The sequence below is a fragment of the Thermobia domestica genome, chromosome 1 (genome assembly GCF_964235325.1).
Source record: "Thermobia domestica chromosome 1, izTheDome1.hap1.1, whole genome shotgun sequence".
NCBI lineage: Eukaryota > Metazoa > Arthropoda > Insecta > Zygentoma > Lepismatidae > Thermobia > Thermobia domestica.
The window spans coordinates 360,007,120-360,029,872 of record NC_137454.1 but is presented as its reverse complement, the minus strand read 5'-3'; positions in this window follow the sequence as shown (position 1 = coordinate 360,029,872).

The window sequence follows — 22,753 nt, the reverse complement described above, 5'->3', positions numbered from 1 at the left end:
AAATTACTAGTTAACTCCGCTAAACTCTTTGACATAAATCCAAATCAATCAACAAATCTTAAATTTATTCCATCTTTTGGTCCTGCTTTTATATATTTTTCATATGTTATGTACCTTTCTTCATTATTTGCAATCAATTAAATTTTCTGTGTCATAAGCTAATTCCTTAATAAACAAATGCGTATCATAACCAGTTAAATTGTGAAGAAATACTGGAACAAACTTAGGATTTTTATAGTTTAAATTGCAATAACTGTGAGCTGCACCTCTAAACTTTCCAGATAAACGATCATGATCTCTTACTTTTGCTTTATTTTTATTTATCTTATAGAAACATTTTCTTAATTCATATTTCCATTCATTTATTTTTCCACTCATATCATCTCTATCCTTGTAGAACTGTATTTTCTTCTTTAATATATTTATTTTTTAATCAACGGCTGGTGGTAAGTCATTCAAGTTTTTCTCACATATATGACAAGTATCCGCACTGTTATAAGCTGCTATTTCTTCCTCGGTAAGCGGGTTCATATTAACTATCCTTTTATATATTTGCATAATTTTATTGCTTCTTTTTGTAACATTTCAATAAATACTTTTGCGGCATCTGGACCTATATAACTAACAGGGGCTTTATAATCTCCGTTCGAATATTTGACATTGTAACAAAAACTCATTGGCTCATGCTTTTGATATTTTACTGTTTTACTACAATTATGCTCTATTTTTAACTTACATAAGATACATTCAAAGTCAGCAAGTATCACAAATGGAACTATTAATGATCGATTATAGTTTTGAAGCTCTATTTGATTGTCGTATGGTTTTGGATGTTCTATTCTAACAGCCTCATGCTCTTTACAATATAGCTCATGGTTTTGTAACTGCTTCTCATTTCGAAAGTGCCTTGTTAAACATCTATCACAAAAGTATAACTTCTCGGTATGTTTTGTTACTTAACTTCTTATTAATCGTGATAGGTCTTTTACCCAACAAAAATGATTGTTTTTTCATCTTTTACATATAATAAATTGATATGAGTTTCCTGCTGTTTTTTTGTGATTTGAAGTGGATATATATTATAGCTCTTGTCATAGCTGTAAACATTGATAGAAATATTACTTCTTCTTTCAAATTTTGGAATATCTTTTAATTGTACTGGAAATTCAATGTTATCACAATACTTCTTTTCTAATTTATCAATAAGTCGTTTATATTGTGAAGATCTTCCAGGATGTATTTCAATAGGTTTTAAGTAACTTGCAATATAATACAAGAAACATTTATTGTCTTTATTTTTAACATAAATCACTGCTTTCTTATCTTTAATTGGTTTGGGAAGCTCAATATAGGAAGAAGCTCTTAATGGTACATATTTGTTTAATCTGATTTGTAAATATTTAATTTGATGTAATGTCCAACCTGATCCTCTACCTTCAAATTCTTCCATTTCTCTACGAAGGTTTTGTTTTGCATAAGATATATATTCATTTAAGTCAGTTGATTCTAATATTCTCTCGTTTGATGTTTTGAAATTGCGTTCTTGTATTTCTTTATCTTTTATATAATCTCAAATTAAAACAAGGTTAACTTTAACAGGGTGAAATTTTCATTCTTCTTTGATTTTGCTAATAGGAACTCTTCCACTTGTATCTAAAAATTTTATTGGGTCTTTATATCCACCTATGTTTTCAACTTTAATAGTTTGTTAGTAGTTTGCTTCTTGAATGCTGTTTCTTCCAATTCTATTTTTATAGGTATACGTGCTGGTTTCGGTTCTTCAATTACTTCTTGTTTAAATGGGAATATATTTCTAATCTGTCTTCTGCTTTGTTCATCATCATATTGTTTAAGGTTTATTAATTCTACTTTTCTTAATCGGGAATATCTTCTGATTCCCTTGTCTTTACATTGTCGTCTTAACTCTATTACAGTAAATCTATTATAATTACTCATCTTTTATTATATAGAAAATCTTACTATCACTCTATAGTTTTTTATCTTCACCAGATTATTTCCAATCATTTTCGTACTATTTTTACTTCCATATGTCCTAATACAGCACTTAACATTGTACACTCCTGCCATTGTCTACATATTACGCATTGTATTGGAACACGGCTTTCATGGGAATAACCCATCAAAGTTACACATACACATATTAAAATTAAATCATTTTTGTAAACTTACTCATCGTCATAATCATCGTCATAATCATCATTGCTATATTTATATTCATCATCGCTACTCAAATCAGATGTTTTTAGTGTTATTAATAATTCCTTTTCCTTTAACATTTTTTGCTTCTCTATTAACAGAGCTTGCTTCTCTAGTAATGCTGCTATAAGTTTAAGATCTTGATGAATTAGTTTAAGTCTATCATGTAATAAAACACAATGTTTCTCCATATTTATTATATAGAAAATCTTAAATCATTACAAATTAAGTTTTTACATAGGATTAGGTATTAACTGATCATATAAGCAATCTATACTGTTAATTAATTCTTCTTCTGATAAGGATGTCCAAAACTCATTACCCTTACCTTTACGAATATCTAGTTCTTGTTGCATTAGGTTCAATAGCTTAATACTGTAATTATCTCTAAACTTTTCGCATATTATTACATGATTCTGATATTTTCCTTCTGCTTCATTAAGAGGCTTATATAGACTTCTCTTCTGACAGCGAATAGCATAATAAGGGAAAGGATCATTAGGTTTATTCTTCTTATATATGATTAGACAAATATCTTTTGAAACATCATCAGTATATGGTGCTGGTATTTCCTTTAAGCTCTCGTTTTGAATTCTCAATCTCTCCATTGTTTGCTCTATTTCTTCTACTCTTTTTTGCATCTCTTCTTGATCTTCTTGAATTTGTCTAAAATTAGAAACGAAATAGTCGTCGATAATATCATAGCATTTGTCATGGAAGTCTTGTGATATCCATAAAGCAATAGCGAGAAATATTTTCTTATATACATATGTTCCTGAGATAATTGTATTTGTTTCTTTATCTCCTCCTGTTATTAGATATGTAGAACGCTGGAGCACTTTTGCTCTAACGCTTTTTTCTGTTGTATACCTATTTTTTTCATTATAGTATTGTATTAGTTTTTTGATTCTTTATTTCTTATCCAATCTTTGAATCTCTTACCTCCATCATTACATAGTTTCGTTGCATTAAAGTATCCTGTACTCTTATCTATAATCAATTTGAAATCACCAAAAATACCATACCAATAATTGTTTTTAGTCTGTTCGCAACAAATATCATTTAACCTATATGAATTATCCATAGTACTCATATTTATTATATAGAAAATGTTGATTTTTTTTGCCGGAGCATATCTGCTCCAGCTAATTTTATCATAATATTCAAGTAGTTTCTTACTTCTTACTACTCTTAAAGTCATTCCCACGAATTCGGTGCAATGACTTTATTTTCTAACCACTTCTAACATTTCTTTCCTCGTTCTTTCTTTATCTCCTCCTGTTATTAGATATGTAGAGCAGCAGAGCAAAAGTGCTCCATTACTTTTCTCCTTTGCCACCTGCTACTTTTTCTTGATAACTTCCACAGTCGGAATACCAACCCTGGAAATATATGCTATGAGTTCTTTCGATTCTTAATGTAAAACCAATTTTACCCGTCGTTTTAACGGGACAAAATTTTAAATACCTGTGGTGAAGAGTAACGGTTCGCTATCCTTTTATGGTTATTATTCCATAAAAGACAACATTTACATTACAACATTACTTTTATCTATCCAGCTGTTACGTGAATCATCAAATCCTAACCATTTAACGTATACTTTATCACCTTTCTTTCTTAACACCTTTTCCACAAAGTATTCATCTTTAGGGTTCGTCTTTAATAATTCTGGTTCGTAAAATCTACCTTGTATATCCTCTTCTTCTAAATCCTTAATTCTATATGTAGGTGGATTAGATGGAGTAACTTTGCTAATAACAAATACTTCTGTTGACCAATTAAGTGTATATCCTTTCTCAAATAACCCTTTCGATTTACTTATTCGGACATAATCGCCTAATTTGTATTTGGGTTTAACACGCTTATATTCTTTCTTATAAACCTTGCCCAATATTGTTCGCTCATTCTTCTTATTAACTTCTATAGGCTTTAAACCAATAGTTCTATGTACTCTATTATTATAATCACTAATCAATGTTGGTAATATCTCTATCCATTTGAAATTCCCTTGTGTTGTGAACCTTTTTGACATGTTCTGTTTAAGTGTTCTATTAAATCTCTCAGCAACAGAAGCTTTCTTACTACTATAGGTTGAGTAATGATTAATCCTATTTTCCTCCATCAACTTCTTAAACTCTTTATTGTAAAACTTTTTTGCCTTGATCGGTTTGTAAGTTACTAGGTTTTCTCGCTCTTAATATGGACTCAAACGCTTCTGTAACATTTTTACCGCTCTTTTCTTTAACAGGAACAGCAAACGCATATTTCGAAAACACACCTATAATCATTAGCAGATACTTATAGCCTTTATTTAATTTGGAAACACCTTTTAATATTCCACTATCCATTTCTACAAGATCAGCTTGCCAAAGATCATCGATACCTTTTATAACCACACTTACTCTGTCAAAGTTTTCTCTAGATGGTTTGTGAAATTCTTCTATAATGTCTTCTCTAATACCTTTACCATCATATAGTCAAGCACTATTTTTAACGAATTGAGATTTAGTAACACCGCATACAGAACAAATACCTTTCTTTAGATATCTTCCATTCTTTGATTGTTCAATTCTAATGGTATCTTTCTTCTTATCTGTTAATTTCTTACAATTAACACAATACATGATCATTATTTATTGTATAGAAAATCAACAAAAAATTTAAAATTTATCATTACCTAAAACTATACTTTTAACATTATCGTCATCATCACTTGATTCGTTTTCACCTTCATCTTCTGTATCTATATACATAATAATCAATAATAATTTACCTTCTTTCAAATTAGAATCTTTGGATGGTCTAATTGTTAACTGATCATGCATATTATAGTGTAATGGAAAACTTTCAACTAAAGCGTCATTTAAAAATAAGTCTATAATATGTTTATTAAGACTTGATTCTATATGCATTAACCTACCTCTATAAAGAAATATGTAAGCAGAGCTAAATTATATACAAAAAAAGGCTGGTTTCCCAAGATCATCTTCTGCCAATCGACATGGAAATTCAACAAATTGTTTTCGTGTAAGTAAATTAAACTCTTCTTTCGCTGATTCAAGCTGTTCTAATGTTATAATATCTTGTTTATCAATAGCATTAGACACATTAACCAATCTTTTGATCTTAAAATCAACCCAGTATGTGTAATTTGACGTAACAACTTCTCTAGATTCTTCTTTTATACTTTTAATGTTACCAAAAATATCCATATCTATTATATAGCAAGCGTATTTACGAAAGATCTCTTTCTATGTACACTACAACAAACAATAATTGTCCTTCTTCCATAGCCGAATTTTTAGTTGGTTTAATTGTAATTATATCATTCTTGTTAAAGCTAAAAGTAAATTTTCAATCAAAGTATCACCCAAATATATCTTTAGAAAGTATTAATGCAAACTGAATTCCATATGCATTATTTTCCCATTATAGGGAAACCTATAACCATTAGAAAGATTGAATATTCTAAACATTGGGTCTTTAACATTCTTAGTTCTCAATCGATATAATAAAGGTATGGTTTCTTTCTGCATAATCAATTTTGTAGTATCCATCCTAATCTTTTGAACATCATCTTTCTTTATGTATGTATCTTGTAACGTTTGTAATGCATCTTCAAATCGGTTTCTATTATTCTCTAATTCAGCTTCTATTGATTTAAGTTGATTTACGCTAGCAATATCATTTAAATTCTCCAACAATTTTAATTTTTATTCGCTAATATTAACATCACTATTTCTATCTGCAACATTACCAAATATATCCATGCTCATTTGTTATGCAGAAAATGTCCATCCTAATTTTTCAAAACATTTCTTTAACATCTCTATTTGTTTAGTTGATTGTTTAAAATCAATGTCAACATGAACATCATGCTTTTTCAACAGATAGTACAATACACATTTTAAGTTAATAAACAATACTCTTTTCGGATACTGTTCTGTAAAGGTCTCATGTAAGTTTTCGAACTCGTTTATAAGTGTTTCTTCCATATGTCGTATTTTTAATGGTTTTTGATCGGTAACGTAATAGTGTGTTAAATAGACGTCATCATAATATTTTGTGTATTTGTTTTTCTTTAGTACTTCTAGAACATCTTTTGTTGATATTAAATCTTTTGGTATATCTCTAAATTCACCATTTAATACCTTGAACACATCTTCGGGAATAATTCTATCCTGTAAAGCTTGCAAACGAGATAACTGTAACTTAAATCTTTTTGTAGTATCATACTATGGTTTTCTTGCGCAGCCAGCTTTCATTTCTTCTTTAGTACTGTAAACCCAACCACTCTCTACAGAACAATCATCACAAATGTATTTATTCATGCGTTTTGTTAATAACTTACTACCACAATTACTGCATTCAAATGGTCTAGAACTATAATTTGACAACAGCTCCTTTAAGGTAATGATTGGACGTAACTTTTTCAACTCTTCCGTGTACAAAATTTAGGTATTAACGTTTTCCATAAATCAATAACATTATATACGTTGTTTCTATCTTTTAAGTCTATCTCGCTAACATCCTGAAAATACTGATAAAAATTATATCTATCTAGTGCATCTAGTTCGTCCATATGCTCCTTAAAATAACTAAAAATCTATTGTGTATAGCTTCCATATTTATCTTAAAGAAAAAACTTTTATGGATATAAACCATAAAAGCACTTAATCTTTTTTAATCATATACATAACGTTACTAAAAGAATACCCTTGATTTAGAAGATTTAAAACCTTAACACAAAGATGACCACATATAACTGAATTAAAATCTTGTATTCGTTCGTCATTGTAAAATAAGTTTTTGGTACCAAGATATTGTACTATTTGTTTAGGGGGAACACCGCCATAAGAATCGAACACGTACTTTTCGTTGTTATCTTTCCAATAGCATATCGAATGAGTTCCAATGTTTTCTGATTTATCGAAGTTAACTACACCACACTCATTTACATAGGGGTTTTGTGGAAGTTCGTACTCATAAATACACCTCTAAATCGTTTTATCTATGGTTTTAGTTTTTTGACTTCTTCTTCTGTTTACCTGACCCTGTTTTTCTTCTATAGCCATATTGTGTCTTTTTTGTCCTTCAAGTTCTTGTTTATTTTTCTTAGCATCAAGTACAGTAATCGCTGCTGCATCACCTGCTAATGAGCCAACTGCTTCTAAAGCTGGATTGCTAGAATGGCTGGAATTGTAAAGATAAAACCACTCATATGTTTTTTCTTAATCTTTTTCATCTGTGCGGTAGTTAGAGTTAAATCCATTCCTTTACCTTCTTTAATTTTCTTAGATTTATCGCTAACTTGTTTCTTTGTTAATACATGATCGATATTTAAATCTTTTATTTCACCGTAAGGAACACTAAACATACAACCTTTAATACAAGACATCTTCCTATTTATTTAAGAGAAAATCTTGGTTTGTAAAAGTACAGTTTGTAGCTCCACCAAAATCAATTAAGGAATCATTCTCATCTGTTATCCTTTTCTCAAAATTATCACCTTGTCTTTAGGTATAGGGAAAAATAATGGATAAGTATGCTCGTAAATAATACTATGTTTGAACTCGGCATCTGTTTTAAATGATGCTATAATTCCTGTTTCTCTATGTGTGTACTCCGTATCTTTAACAAACATACCATCTGCTATATTACAGTGAACATTAATTCTATCGAACGGGTGAAACTTTGGTAACTTACTTCCAATATGTGTTTTGTTCTTTCCTAAAGATTCAAAATACCTAAATCCAAGAACAGTATCCAAATTTCCCATTGCAATATCAATATCACCTCTTTCTATTTTTACTCTATTTGTTATATGATCCTCTTTTAACGTTATGTTTATGGAGCGAGATTTTCAATAATCATTAAGACGGTTTAAGCTGTATTGTCCATTTGGTATACGAAAAATTTCATCTCCATACTTAAACAATGTATTATGTGTAATGTTTGGAGTTAAATATGTATTGTAAAACCCAACTAGTCCTATACTTAAATAGTTGCTACTGTTGTCTAATTCGTAATGGAGTTTCTTCTTTAAAACGGAAGTATCACTCGTTTACTTAAATACCTTAGCCATTTATTATATAATAAATGAACGAGTTTGATTTACCTAGAGATATTCCAAGAGAGAAAGTAATCAAGTTAATAGAAGATATCATTCAATAGTTAGAATACAGCTTAAAGAAGAAAAAGAGAAAACTACGAATTGTTAAATATGCATACTACACTTTGATCACGTTATCGGTTATACTTTCTGCAGCAACTGGATTTATTAATATTTTTATGCCCGTAACAATTTACTCAATATTAACAACGTCTCTTGCAACTGGAAGTGCCATTATAACAGGTTTGTCTTCTAAGTTAAACATAAGCAAAAGAAAAGATGAATATAAAACCATTGTCGCTTGTATTAACTCATTTAAAGAACAGTTAAGAGATGATAATAACATTAAATGGCGAAATGGATGAGGAGTATATAAAAATACGTTGCATAAAATTAGAGAACTTAAAGATATAAGGACCTAGGGATTTATCGAGTCTAAATCAAAATTTTCTCTATAATAAATGAGTAAGAAAACTATTAATTGGGATGTAAATGAGATAATAAAAGAAACAACAGCTAAGAAAAGAAATGGAGAACTTATACCTGATGATATTCGGTGTCTTATCGTGGGTCCATCTGGTTGTGGTAAAACTTTTCTGTTATTTAACTTCTTATTAAAACCAGGTTGGTTAAACAATAATTACTTTTACATATATTCTAAAAGCATGAATCAACCAAAGTATGAACAATTAAAAGATCGATTTGAAAAAGCAGAACTAAAGCTCAAGAAACAAACAGCAACGTTCCTAAGCAGTAATGATTGTATTGTACGTATTGATGAATGTGAAAAATACTCTGTTGTTGTGTTTGATGATTACATTTTAGAGAACCAAGATACTGTTAGAAATTACTTTAAAAGAGGTAGACATAGGCATTTAGATTGTTTCTATCTTGCACAGACATATTCAAAAGTACCTAAACAGCTTATAAGAGATAACGTTAACTTCCTATGTGTATATAGACAGCATGATACTAATCTTAAACATGTGTACAACGAGTTTGTTGGAGGAGATATGTCTTATGAAAAGAGATATGTTCAAAATGTTGGCGAGAAAATTATGGCTTTATAGTAATTGATATGACAAGGAAGGTAAACGATGGTAAGTATAGGAACAAGATAAAAAATTCTTAAAAGTTTGATGTTTTTTCACGTTTTTACGTTTTAACGGTTTATGTTTTTTGACGTTTTTTCATGTTTTTACGTTTTAACGGTTTACGTTTTATGACGTTTTTCCACGTTTTTTTACGTTTTTTCAGGTTTGTTCCTTTTCTATATAATAAATGGATCAGAAAGAAGTTGATAAGAATATTAAGTTAAAGGAGTTCTTGATAAAGGGCTTCAAATCTTGGAAGAAAGAAAGAGCAGGTATATACAATAAATTTAAGACACAAGAACAACCTGTAATTGATGCTATTCAAAATTTGTTGAGTGAGATCAAAAAGTAGCAGAACAAAATAAAAATCTTGTTCCAGTTGTACATAAGACTGCTTCAATAAATCCTAGTGTACTAGAAACACCTAAAAGATAACTTATGATAGTACTCCAAGTAGTAGTGATACACCTATAACAGGATAAATAAAGCAGATGAAAAAACAAATTAAAGACAAAGCCAAAGGAGTAGAGCCTTTAACAACGGCACAATCATTTGGTAAGATTGCAACAAAATATTATAGTAAAAGAAATGATAGTGTATTTGGAATAAGAGCTGTAGAAGGTGGAAAAATAATAAATAAGATAGGAAATTCTGAAGTTAAAGTGAATGGTGATAATTTGATGATTAATGGTAAAACTATAAAGGAACAGATGGTCTATGGGAATTGTTAACGATGAATACTAAGAAAACCATTGAAGATTATGTTGATGACGATTTTGAACAGTACAAGGAAATAATAATAGAATCAGATGCTGCCTTCCAAAAATGTGATCGAGACAAAAAAGTAGCAACTAATATAGGTTCAAAGTACATTAATATTATCAAGCCTATTTGGGATGATTATATTAAACCATCTTTACCTCCAACTCCTAAAAGGACTGGAGAAGGAATTAAACAATATACCGAGATACCTAAAGAATATATATGGATGGATGATGTGAGAAAGTTATTTGATCCGCTAATTGTTATAGATGGAGAAGAAAAATCTGGTAATAATAACTTTTATAATGAGAAAGTAGATATAGTGAGTATGATTAATAATAAGCTTTCACTATTTATCCCCAATGATCCGAAAGGTATAGGTTATTTGATTAATATCTTAAATACGTTACCACGTGATAAAGGTATTAACCCATTAGATGAGGCTTGTAAGGAACACGATATATAGTACAGAGACAATAAAGATACAGAGTCAAGGCATATTGCAGATAAGGAGCTAGAAACTAAAGCATGGAAAAGAGCATTTAGTAGTGATGCATCAATTGGTGAACGATTAGCCGCTTTTGTTGTTGGTACTGCTATTAATGCTAAGGTTAAGTTAGGATGAGGATTATACGTTTTTAAATGTTATTATGTATGATTCTTTTATGGATACATTCCATAAAAGCGTTGTTTCAAGATATTCTATATAAAAATGGATAGTATTGAGAGTTACGAGTTAGAGTTTTAAACCTAACACAAGAACATTTAATAATTTGAATGAAGCTAACAAAGATATTGAGTTTGATTTCGATGTAGGGGCTGGGTTCCTACATCCACACAAAGCAGTTTGTCATATTAATTTTGAAATTGTTGGAGCATCAGTTGGAGGAACATTTGGTGCAAATGATACTATAAAACTTGTAGATAACTTCTTACCATTCTTCTTTTCTGAAATTGAGGTTAGAAAACATGGAGTTGTGGTAGATGAGATTGAACTACCAGGAATAACATCTACTGCTATTGGAACATTAAAGATTTCCAAACCAGAAGTTGAATATCTAAAACAAGCAGGATTTGAAACAGATTATAAACTTGGTCTGCAGAAGGATTTTTGCGTTTTGTATCCTTTAAGATTAATTCCAGGCTTTTTAAGTGATTATAAAGAGGTGATGTGGAAAGGTGGATTGAGAATAACATTTACAAAAGCTAATAATAATAACAATGTCTTGTACAAATGCACTGGAAGAGGAGCAAGTGCAACAGCTCCTCATGATTCAAAAATAACAATAAAAAGTATGGAGATAAAAATGCCAATTATTTAATACGAATCTGATTACGAAAGCAAGTTAAAGTTTAATATTCTTAAAGAACCTAAAATCATGTTTTTATTCCATACTTATCAATGTGTTTTGAAGACTGTTGTAGGTTCTTTCATGGAGTTCGATGTTACTACTCAATTTAATTCTAGACAATTTGATATGCCTGATTTCGTAGTTGTAATGTTTCAAACTGATAGAAGTGGTAAACAAACAGCAGATGCAAGTAAGTTCGATCTTTGTAAGGTAAATAATATATATCTTAAGAATGGAAGGAATGAGGTATTTACAAAAGAATCAATAAACTTAGATATTGCTACTAGGGATTATTTTAAGATGTACTAAGATTATACTGCATTTAACAAAATAACATGTCTTAATACCGAAATGTACTATGATCCTAAAGAGTTTACAGATGACAAACCAATGTATCTGATTAATTGTATTAAGAGAGAGAATGTATCTTTAAATGAGAGAACAAACATAAAGATTGTAGTAGACTTTGCAGAAGCTGTGGCTGCTAATACTATATGCTATGCGATTTTAATTGGGCAAAAGACCTTTCCATACGATCCTAAGAATGAGAAAGTAGTAGAAGAGTTTTAGATAGTTAAATGTATTTTTGTGTTTATGGAAGTTTCCATAAACGAAATTAACAAAAATGATTAAAATATTATTGGTGAAGACAAAAAATTGAAGAGTGATCGTTGATTTTCTCTATAATAAATACGATGGAAAGTCATATTGAGGTTTTAAATAGACTTGGAAGTCTTGAGCCAAAACAAGTTATTCGATTAAGAGAATTAGAATTAGATACTGAATATAAGATTGTGAAAATGGAAAGGATTAAAACTAAGTTTGGAAGGAGTATTTTAGTTGAGTGCGAGGAGTTTAAGGTCTTTCTTCTACGTAGATTTACAAAACGCTTAACAGATAAAATAATTGATGAGATCGTTAAAATCGATGATAGATGAGATGGATAAAAAATCAAATACACTGGTCTAAAAGATAATTATCCAACTGTTGAGTTCTGTATGTAAATATCAAATGAGAAGCGGTTTTATGAATTTTTTCATAAAACGAACATTTTCCTTACAACAAATAAGAAGCTATGGCTAATTATTTGAATAAGAAAAATGACGTTAAAGCATTGAGATTCCTTCGCATAGATTTGTTAGAAAAAAGTAGACCGTACGAGATAACATGGAAATTGATTCAAACACAGCGTTATGGTCAAAGAGTTTTAGTACATTTAGATGAGAAATATAAAACGTTATTACCACAAAGATATAATAATGATACTGAGCAAGTGTTAAGAGATTTGAAAAAATATAAGTTGTTTGTTAAGTTTGAGCGTTTGAAAGATTTATATAATGGTTATAAAATAAATAAGTTTTACTTTAGAAATGAGTCCAAAAAATAACAAAAATGATTAAAATATGTCTTCAGAAGTAAAAAAATTGAGTGGTTATTATGGATCCCCAAAAGAAGTTCATTCTTACTATTAATTTCAATGTAATTGTGAAAAATGTGCAAACCGAAGATCAAGTAGATTTTGATATTAACGGTTGTCTATTCAGCTTGAATTACGATCAGTGGAGAGAGTTTAAGAAATCATTGTTTCCCGTAGAGAACGAAGTTAGCAGAAGATTCCATTATCAATATAGGAATTTGTAATTTTAAGTATGTTTTAAGTGTATAAGTGTTTTTATGGTTTCAAGACTATAAAACTAAGATCTTTGGATATACAGAACGCAATACCATTTGAATTTTAAAGATGCATGTATAAATAAGAGATTTATTTGAGTTTTTTGTAATTATATCCTTAGAGTTATGCAACCTAGAAGACATTCGAAAAATAGTAAATTTATTTCTGTATTGATTGTCGTTTGAATTTTGAAAATCGGTTAATAAACAACGGAGATATAACAAATTCAAAATTTCGGGAATTTTTTACGGGTTTATTTTTGAGTTTTCGGGAAAACGTTACTCTCTAAAAAAAGTCTTAGAATTTTGTGTAGATTATGGTAGTATTTTTTGTTTTTCATATTTCAGAATTTTTATTTTTTACAGTGTGCAAACTTTTTTTTTCTGAAATTTGCCAACTTTTTTGTTTGACGAGTTAGCGCATTGTACAGCTCACAAATAACGAGAAGAACCCTAGCAGAAATAGTGTGACGTAGGTATGGGCTTGCCAACTTTTCGCACGGGGGTTTCAAATGACACTACGGATTAGCACACGGATAACTACCCGGAGTAGCAGACGACATCTAAGTATAGACCACACCTCAAAAGCCGAAAATGGACTTAACCCTGTCGTTGACCTTTCCCCGCTTCCCCTGTTTTAGGGTTCTTCTGGTCATCTGTGAGCTGTAACTATGGAGGGGTAAAACTATCCTATTAAAAATATTTTGGTAAAACACTATAATATTCGGTAAGTGGGTTGGCAACACTGACATTTTTTTCTTTTTTTAAACATTGATGCTTAAGCTAAATTTGCCGGCTAGGTGAACATATTCAAGAAGTTACTCACTTACTCAGTAGATAGAGTTGTATATCATTTAGTTTATCACTTAGTGCTGATGGGAAGGGAAGAGATAAAGAGACCTGAGAGATATTTCGTCACGGATTCAATGACGTCATGTTACTACGTTGTGTCGGCTGCGGAGACTACATCACAAAGAGCGCCCTCTGGTAAAGACAAAAAGATTGCTTGAATATGTATATGCGACGTAGTCTAACAGGTATTATACAACGTCATCGGTATACAGCTCCATCTCACGACTGCTAGCTAGAAGTTGTGTTGAAGGAAGAGTAGCTAATGTATATGTATGTATGTTAGCGTGCGGAGGAGGAAAGAACTGGATTGCATGTCACGTTCTAAGAAAAAAAGAGAGAGGCTATAAATCTCATGTACATGTATGTTATTGCTTCTCTCAACTGAATGCATGTGTGTGCGATGAGAGCAAGTGTATATACATATATACCTGTAACAGCTGTGTACAACATACTAAACTTTAAGCTTTTATAATTCAGCTATTTCCGAAGCGGTATCGATCAAACAAAAAATATTTTTCAATCAAAGACAGCGGTATAAGTTATAAGTTTTTAGATGTAAGTTTTTATGATTTTAAATGTCATAAAAGCCTATGCGATCTCACTTTAACATTATATTAATAGTTATGGAAATACTTTACGCTATGTGTAGTTAGCTCGATTCTTTTGTAAATGCTTTGTGTTTTCTTTCTGTGCTAATAATCAAATTACTGGGAGAAAATAAAGAGTGTCCTAGATTGTTTATTTCGTTCAACGTCATGTGTGTTGGATTAAAGTTTTCTATCCTATTCGTGTTTCTCATCTAAATGCTTTGCGTTATGTGTAGTTCGTTGGATCCTTCCGTAAAATGCTCTGAGTTTTCCTGTGTGTTGGTCGAAGAATGTTGGGAGGGATGAAAAGTGTCCTAGGATATACATATGTACCCTACTATCATTATCTACAAGTTATTCTGTTCACACGTGAATCAAACCAACATCCGTCGAAAAAGCAAATTTAGATAGTTGCCGTCGTAAAGTTGTAGGAACTCAGTAGGGGGTGGGGGGTAGGAATTACAAGTTCTTAAATGCAATATTTTCTAAGATATTTATGAAATAAATTTTACGTTATGAAGATTCTGAAGGCTCTGATGATGGGAAGGCATCCCCTTAAGCTGTAGGTCATGTCTGACAGTGCCGTAGCCAGGGTGCATCACCCGGCTCAACCCCCCTTCCATTAGTGTTGCGATGTTGAAAGTGGATTCCGCTTATATACAGTATGTTCAATTTGTGCTCCTGATGTTAGAACTTTTCTTTTTAGTTTCCGGCGTAAGCTGAACAGATGTTGTAGTTTTACTCCAGATGTACTGTAATTATGTATGTGTGTATGTAGTACTTTATTCCTCGGTATCTACCATCTAAATATAAACCAAACTTGATGCGCAAATACCCAATCATCTAAGGAATAAAGATCACTATATGTGATGGCCGAGCTCGGCAGGCGACAGTCTCCGCTCGCCTTGCCTTGTATGTTCTATTCTATTACTCCGTAACTACTGGCTGAATATAATCGAAATATGGTGCGCTGATAGCCCATTGTCCAAAGAATAAAAATCACTGTACTTTACAAAGCGACAGGGCAAAGGACAGGTTCGCCTTTAGAACAACACAACAACTACGAATATATTTGGTTTGACGGAAGAGGAAGAGGCTGAAATCTAATCTAGGGGGTGTGAATGCGTTCATTTGGCCCTGTGCATTGTCAGTTATTTGCTTCAAATGCCATATTTCTGACCTTTTCATGCCAGCAAATGTAATGACTTCTATATATTGTGATTAATTTGCTATATATTAGAGACACGCCACGAAACCTCAAGTCTGAATCCAGCAACAACATCATAGAGTTTCTTTTTCTTTTCTTTTCTTTTCCTTTCTTCTTTTTCTTTTCTTTTTTTTCTTTTTTTTGCAAGATGTAACATGCAAATGTCTATCGCGCAACTGAAATATTCAATCACCAATGGCGATCTGGCGATCGAAAATTCCAACCTGGCGACCAATTTGGTACATGGTTTTGTCTTATATTAGTTAGGCACCAGATCAGGGTTGGAAAAAATACAGTTTTATTCAAAAAAACAAAAGAAATAAACATGTGTTTAAAACAAAAAAAAGATGTTCAAAATGTTTTAAACATGTTTTAAAACAGACGAAAGAAATATGTTTTAAACATTTTGAACAGTTTAAAACACGATTTTTAACATGTTTCAAAATCATGTAATAACTTATTTCTTAGGACGTTTTGCTCTTTAATTGCAACCGACTTTTCATTTATTTTATGCTAGTTAATAACACTGTGCTGGCTACAGACTATTTCAGTATACATTAGTAATTCTCAACTTATTTCATATCCCGACTTCTTTTTATTACACCCTCTTTCCAGTGATTCTCGTAAGTATTTTCTTGGTTGTAATTAGCTTTTTAGGTAGATTTTAAAATCTACCTACCGTGGAGATTTCACACAATCTATCAATATGCATGGTGAAACAAAAGTCCTCACCACCCTTGTGCGTTGAGAACGGGTTGAGGGAGAATGATGAAACTTTTAAGTGGTTTGAACCATCAGATATTGCTATCAAGCATCATGGCTGCCATCTTGGATTGGCATTCAAAATTTCAAATACAAATGGTGTCATGTTACGTGTTTTAATGCTAGAACTTTACCAGAAATACGCTTTTGTGGTTACTTTAGCCTTGAAACAAGTCATTTCGGAGTTACTGCTTCTGAAACTTTACTAGTTATTCTCTTAAGGGCTAAGATCGCGTTTCGTGGAGGCGAGTGTGATTTTTAGTTGCAAAAATTTGATTACTATTTCATAACACTCATGCTAATAAAATTATCTTAAAATAATAAATTTTCGAAAAGTAATGATAGTTTGCAGCACACTTCATGTTGTGCTAACTTTAGAATATTTTCTGCAAGCCTATGTAATTTAGAAATGGCCTTTTTCAAAAAATCAATTTTTCGATTTTTGGAAATTTCATTTTTCGTTTTTTCGTTTTTCGCTTTTTGGAAAAAAAATCGTTTTTTTTGTTTTCTCGAAACATTTTTCGTTCTTCGTTTTTCGAAAAATTTTTCGTGTTTAGAAAAAATTTTCGGTTTTCGTTTTTCGTTTTCGGAAAAGCCATTTTCCGGAAAAGTATTTTTCGAAAAATGTGGCCATCCCTAAATTAAAGAGATTCGCAGTCACGTCCGGATGTGTGCAACACTGGCGCTAGTACCCGTAGAGTATATTTCTTATGGTTTGTTGATCAACATGGAGGCTGTCCGATTAGACGAAGAGTCGAAGTCTTCAATGATTACTTTACGGAGCAATGGGTGGAAAATCGAAATTTTTCTCCGGAAAGTTGGAATGGTAGCAGTCACAGAAATCGAACAAATAAAGCAGTAGAAGACTCAGTGGTAGAGAGCTCTACTATATATATAGTAATAGAGCGTTCACCTCCGGTGCTTGGGGTCCCTGGTTCGATCCCAGCTCGCGCCGTGTGGACCTTGTGGTGGACAAACACCTGGCTCGTGGGTTTCCTCGGGGTTTGCCCGTTCTTTCCGACTTTCTTCACTCCACCATTTCATTCATTTCTCATAATCATCTCCTTTAGCCTAACCGGCATAAGCGTGGGACGTAAAACTTAAATATTTCATTTCATTTTTCCAATTCTATCATGTGTATACCTGAGCGTCAAGGAGGGCTATAGCCCCCCTTGGATGCACCAATAAATATAGTAGTTTCACGAAAAGTCCCGGGCGCCAAGCTATTTTTTAAAAATTAGTATTCCCAACTTTTACCTGCCAGTTTCTCAGTTGGCGCCTTATTTTTACAACTAGCCCCTAAATCAAAGAAAATTTGACGAGTCATGTATCGGTGGTAAGCTACAGGAAAACTGGGGGCTAGGATCACTGCTCATAAACATGGCCCAACCAGTGGTCCCTACTCAATGTGACCATGTTGCCACTAATTAAAACATTGAAAACCGTAGTATTAGTCGATAATTACTTCGTGCTATCAAATATTCAAAACGACTTCTCGCAACTACGGCAATCTTGTATCAACCTTTGAGTTGACTATTAGGAAAGAAAATCGTCTATTATAATGAATGTTAAGTATAAAATCAGTGACGACGTCAGCTATAATTTCTTCAAGGGGCAAAGAGAGGGACAGAGAAAATTTGGGTGATGGGGGATCTATGTTTTGTACACCGAAAATTATAGTTCTCTACAACTGAGGGGCACAGATTTTGAGGGAGAAGCGACGCTTCGGTACAGAATTAGGAAAAAATATTTGCTTACCTTTGTTTCCGAGAAAATATAGAAAATTAAAAAAGTGCTTTTAACTTACACCAGAAGTGTTCAAAGTTATGCTTTAAATGACTATTCATTCACAAATAAACGTTAATAAATATTCATAATTAGTTTTGATTTTCTATTTATGTTGAAACTGTGTTTTGGGGTCTATTATCTTGCATCAACCACTCAGGCACAGATGAATTTGAGACTATCAAATAATCCTGATATTGTTTAGCCTATATTACAATAGGTCTGTAGGAGGCAGCGGGGCGTAGCGTTGCATCAAAGAACTATCGTCTTTCCCTCTTTGGCGTCGTCGCTAATTGTATATATTTTTCCTGGATAAACATCGTGCATGTGGGCTTTCCCGGGTTCTTCCCTTTCCATTAAATTTCTTAATTCCATTATTTTGCTCATTAGCATATCCCTTAGTTACGTAGCCCCATTTGAGGTCCCTCGTGACTATATGTTTAGCGTATGCGTCTTCGGCTCGGGAGACCGGGTTCGATTCCCGACTGGAGCTCAAGTGGTTTGTATCTCATGTTACGCTGAGTTCACGTCTCTATAGCTGAGTAGGACGCTAAACTAAAACCAATATCCTCCTCATCATCGGAACACATTTGCAAGATGTTAAGCTTAAAATAAAAACTAGATTGCGATTCTTCTGCTTATATGTTTTCTTTTCACTTGAAAAATATTTTGAGTCTCTTTAAAAGAAGGAAACGCAATAATCATTTGAGAATTTACATTTAAAGAAAGAAAAAATGATTAATTAGGCTTATATGGAATTTCTCCACTTTATAGTATACAAACTTGAGATGGACCATTTATCTTGATACGCCCATGTAATTATAAAACTAATTGATAAAAATGGCTGGAATTTTGTAAGATGCAAATAACGACAAGGGAACTCTGTCTAATAAACTCTGCAGTACCAGCAAATTAATAGTGTTGCCAACATAATATAAAGTTATATTTTTAACGCCACTATGCCATGTTATTACATATCTCAAATCTAAATATTAAACGAAAACTTACAACACAAATTTGTTGCAAATTAAGGACGCTGCAATGTGACAAGCATCTCAACTTCAGAAACCTGATAATATTATTAATAAAATCAGGGGCGGATTCAGGACGAACTCAACGGTGAGGAAAGAAGGTAGTGAAAGATTCTGTTTTCTCTCTCACCGACTTTTGCAGCACTGGTAATTGTGAAACTCAGGGAGGTGAATAACCTTTTTCCCCCTGGATCTCTCTATGAATAGAAGTGAGACGGACAGTGAAAACCCGAAATACTTTAGTGTCTAATACTACGACCATGGCTTATTTCGAATGAATACAAGAAATTGAAAATTAGACTTTTTTTCAAAAACTTTCTTACATAAACAGGTCTAATCGCGTAGGTGATTCTCAAAAGACGTAAACTTGTAGGAGCCGTTACAGCAATTTGATATCTCAAATCGTTCAGGGGATATGAAATACGTGAATAGTGATAGTGATACTCCTAAAAATGACGTAATTGCGGATTCTTTGTAATGTATCTTCATCCTCTTTGCTTTTATAGCATTACAGAAACAGATTTTGGTACTTGTAATTACAATAAATTCTTGCAATGGCATAATTTTAACCAGTGTAGCAAACTTTGCCAATGTATATCATCTCCAGATCAGTTTGAGATATCAAATTGCTGTAAACTGCATTATGATCTTTACGTCCGTTGAAAACCTTCTATGTTGTTGGAATGATACTCATCCAAGCAGTTATCGAAATAAAATATTTCGGGAAAAAAGTCAAATTTTCAATCCCTTACGTGAAGACTTAGGAGGATGGAAGCTTCTCAGTTGCGGCAAGTGACTTGCCAATAATGGCAGAATACCTATGATGACAACTTTGTACCTTTTTATTTGAAATAAATCATATCATGATCATAGTATGTAACACTAATGTACTGTGGATGTGCATGCCCCGTTCATGTTATTGTTTTTTACTATTATAGAAGCCTAAAACATTTGGATCTTTGTGGATGTTCGTGATACTGTAGCATCCTTAGTTTGTAACAAAATTGCACCCTTTTTTATATTATCCTAAAAGTTACAAGAGTGTAAAGATATATAGTCCACTAAGTGTGTTCGTGTCACGTTATTTTTCATTTTTACCCTAAGAATGTAAAACACGAGTGTCCTCTAAATAAATCTTATCTACCCCACTCGGGGAGGGGGGTAGAAGATTCAAATAATTCTAATAGATATGTACAATAAATTACCTCTGTTTCTTTTGTGGCTCCATCTCTGGATCACCCTCGGCCTCAATAAGCTCTTCCAGTGACTGCATTCTTGATGTTTCCTGTATAACACCAACGTGTCATTATCTTAAATGATACCACAAGCCAGTCGCTGAATTTCGATTGTGGAAAATACTTCGACAGTAATTGCATTTTGAAGAAACACCACCCTTTTCACGAGTGAAATGTTCCCATATATTCTACTTTCACATTGTAAATACTTCCCGAAAATATCTCTTCTTGCAGTTCTCTTATATAGTTCGAAACAAGCTATGTGTTGGTAACTGATATAATGAACGTCGTTTGGGTATTCCTCATAACGAAGTAATGCTTCTCCCACTAGGCCAGTAAACATATCAGAAGTGTTGATATCGTAGGACACGTGTCCTTTCTCTAAACAACCATCTTTTATTGTTACCATATGCCCATATTTATGTCCAGTGAGTAACATCTCAAGAAACTAAAAGCAATTTTCTGTCCGAACGTTATGGTAGTGTATGGTAGAATTCCGGATATATGAAGGCCCATAAATATGCCAATTACCGGCATGGGCAGCTAAATTTAGTACAATACACATTAGGCAGCTGAGAACTTTGTATTTGAATCAATTTTACACGAATCTCGAGGGGACACTTCGCGAATGTACCTGGTGGGAACCAACATGTAGGCTACTATATCAAGAAATGCGTGCGATATATTAATTTCAGAACCGCAATTTAGAACCGCAAGAATCCTTTGTTTGTTTTCTGAATACCACACAAAAATTTGTTTCCATGATAATTCTTTTATTTACTTTTTAATATCAGTTCTACAAGTAGTACAACCTTCGACTATGACACTCTCTCGCAAGTTAACTTATAAGCATTTAAACAATACAATAAACGTTAAAAATCAAAGGGAAACAATGAGACAAAATAAACTGTAGATTACCATATTGCCACGAGAAGTCAAAATATTCACATGACAAAAAAATAGTCTTCTGAATGTGTAGCACTTTTTGACAATTTTCTTTCTCTGGCAGTTCTTTTTTTTCTTTCTTTTTCTTTTTACAAAAATAAGATAAAATAGAAATATGTTTAAAACAAGTCTTAAAAATGCGTCTTTAAAAAAGTTTAAAACATATATAAAATTTGATTTAAACAAAACCAATTGTTTAAAACAAGTTTTAATCACTTGCTTTAAGCATTTTGTTCTAAACAAAACAACACTGCACCAGATTCATATTTCTAGTTGCCATGGTGACCTGGCACTCCGAATTTTTCAACCCATACACGCACACACACACACACACACACACTGAGAGATAGATAGATAGATAGATAGATAGATAGATAGATAGATAGATAGAGAGAGAGAGAGAGAGAGAGAGAGACACAGAGAGAGAGAATCTTGTTGTACCTTTATACTGAAGGCACTATTACTCACAAAATCAATTAAAAAGGAAAGAGGAAACAAAGTTGAGTTGTAAATGAAACTTCCATAGATTGGTACCAGAGCTGCATGTAATACATGTAATTGTTTCATAATGATTGATTCGTAATATGATGTATATGGGTTTCTTAATGGTAGTATAACAAACTGTCTTCAAATTGAGCACAAAATAAAAAAGTGAAATTTGTTATCAAATTTTGTAAAATCGAACTAGGTGGGCATTATGGGAACAGTCTACAATAACAATATATGCAAATAAATATTAATATACTTCACGTTTTCCAGTGGGTGCAAGAAAGCTTCGAATAGTGTTTGGTTTCATGATCATTAGCGGATGTAAATATATATTGTGGCAGTACGCATATATTTGATTATTTTATTTCATTTGATTTTCTATTTTTTGATTTTATCATTTCATGTACGAATAAATTTTAGATATTAATTTGTTAAATGACATTCAGCAAAACAAAGTTAAGAAATGAACAACAAAAACAGATTACATAAAAGCTTGACATTGCATTTAATTTATGAAACGATTATATAATATTGGCATCAAGGAAACTACAAATGTTAAAAAGAGAACAAAATCTAAATTATGTATTAATGGAAAGAATTACAGAAATCTAATGTTATGAAGTTTGTAGAATATTTGTTAACACAGACACAA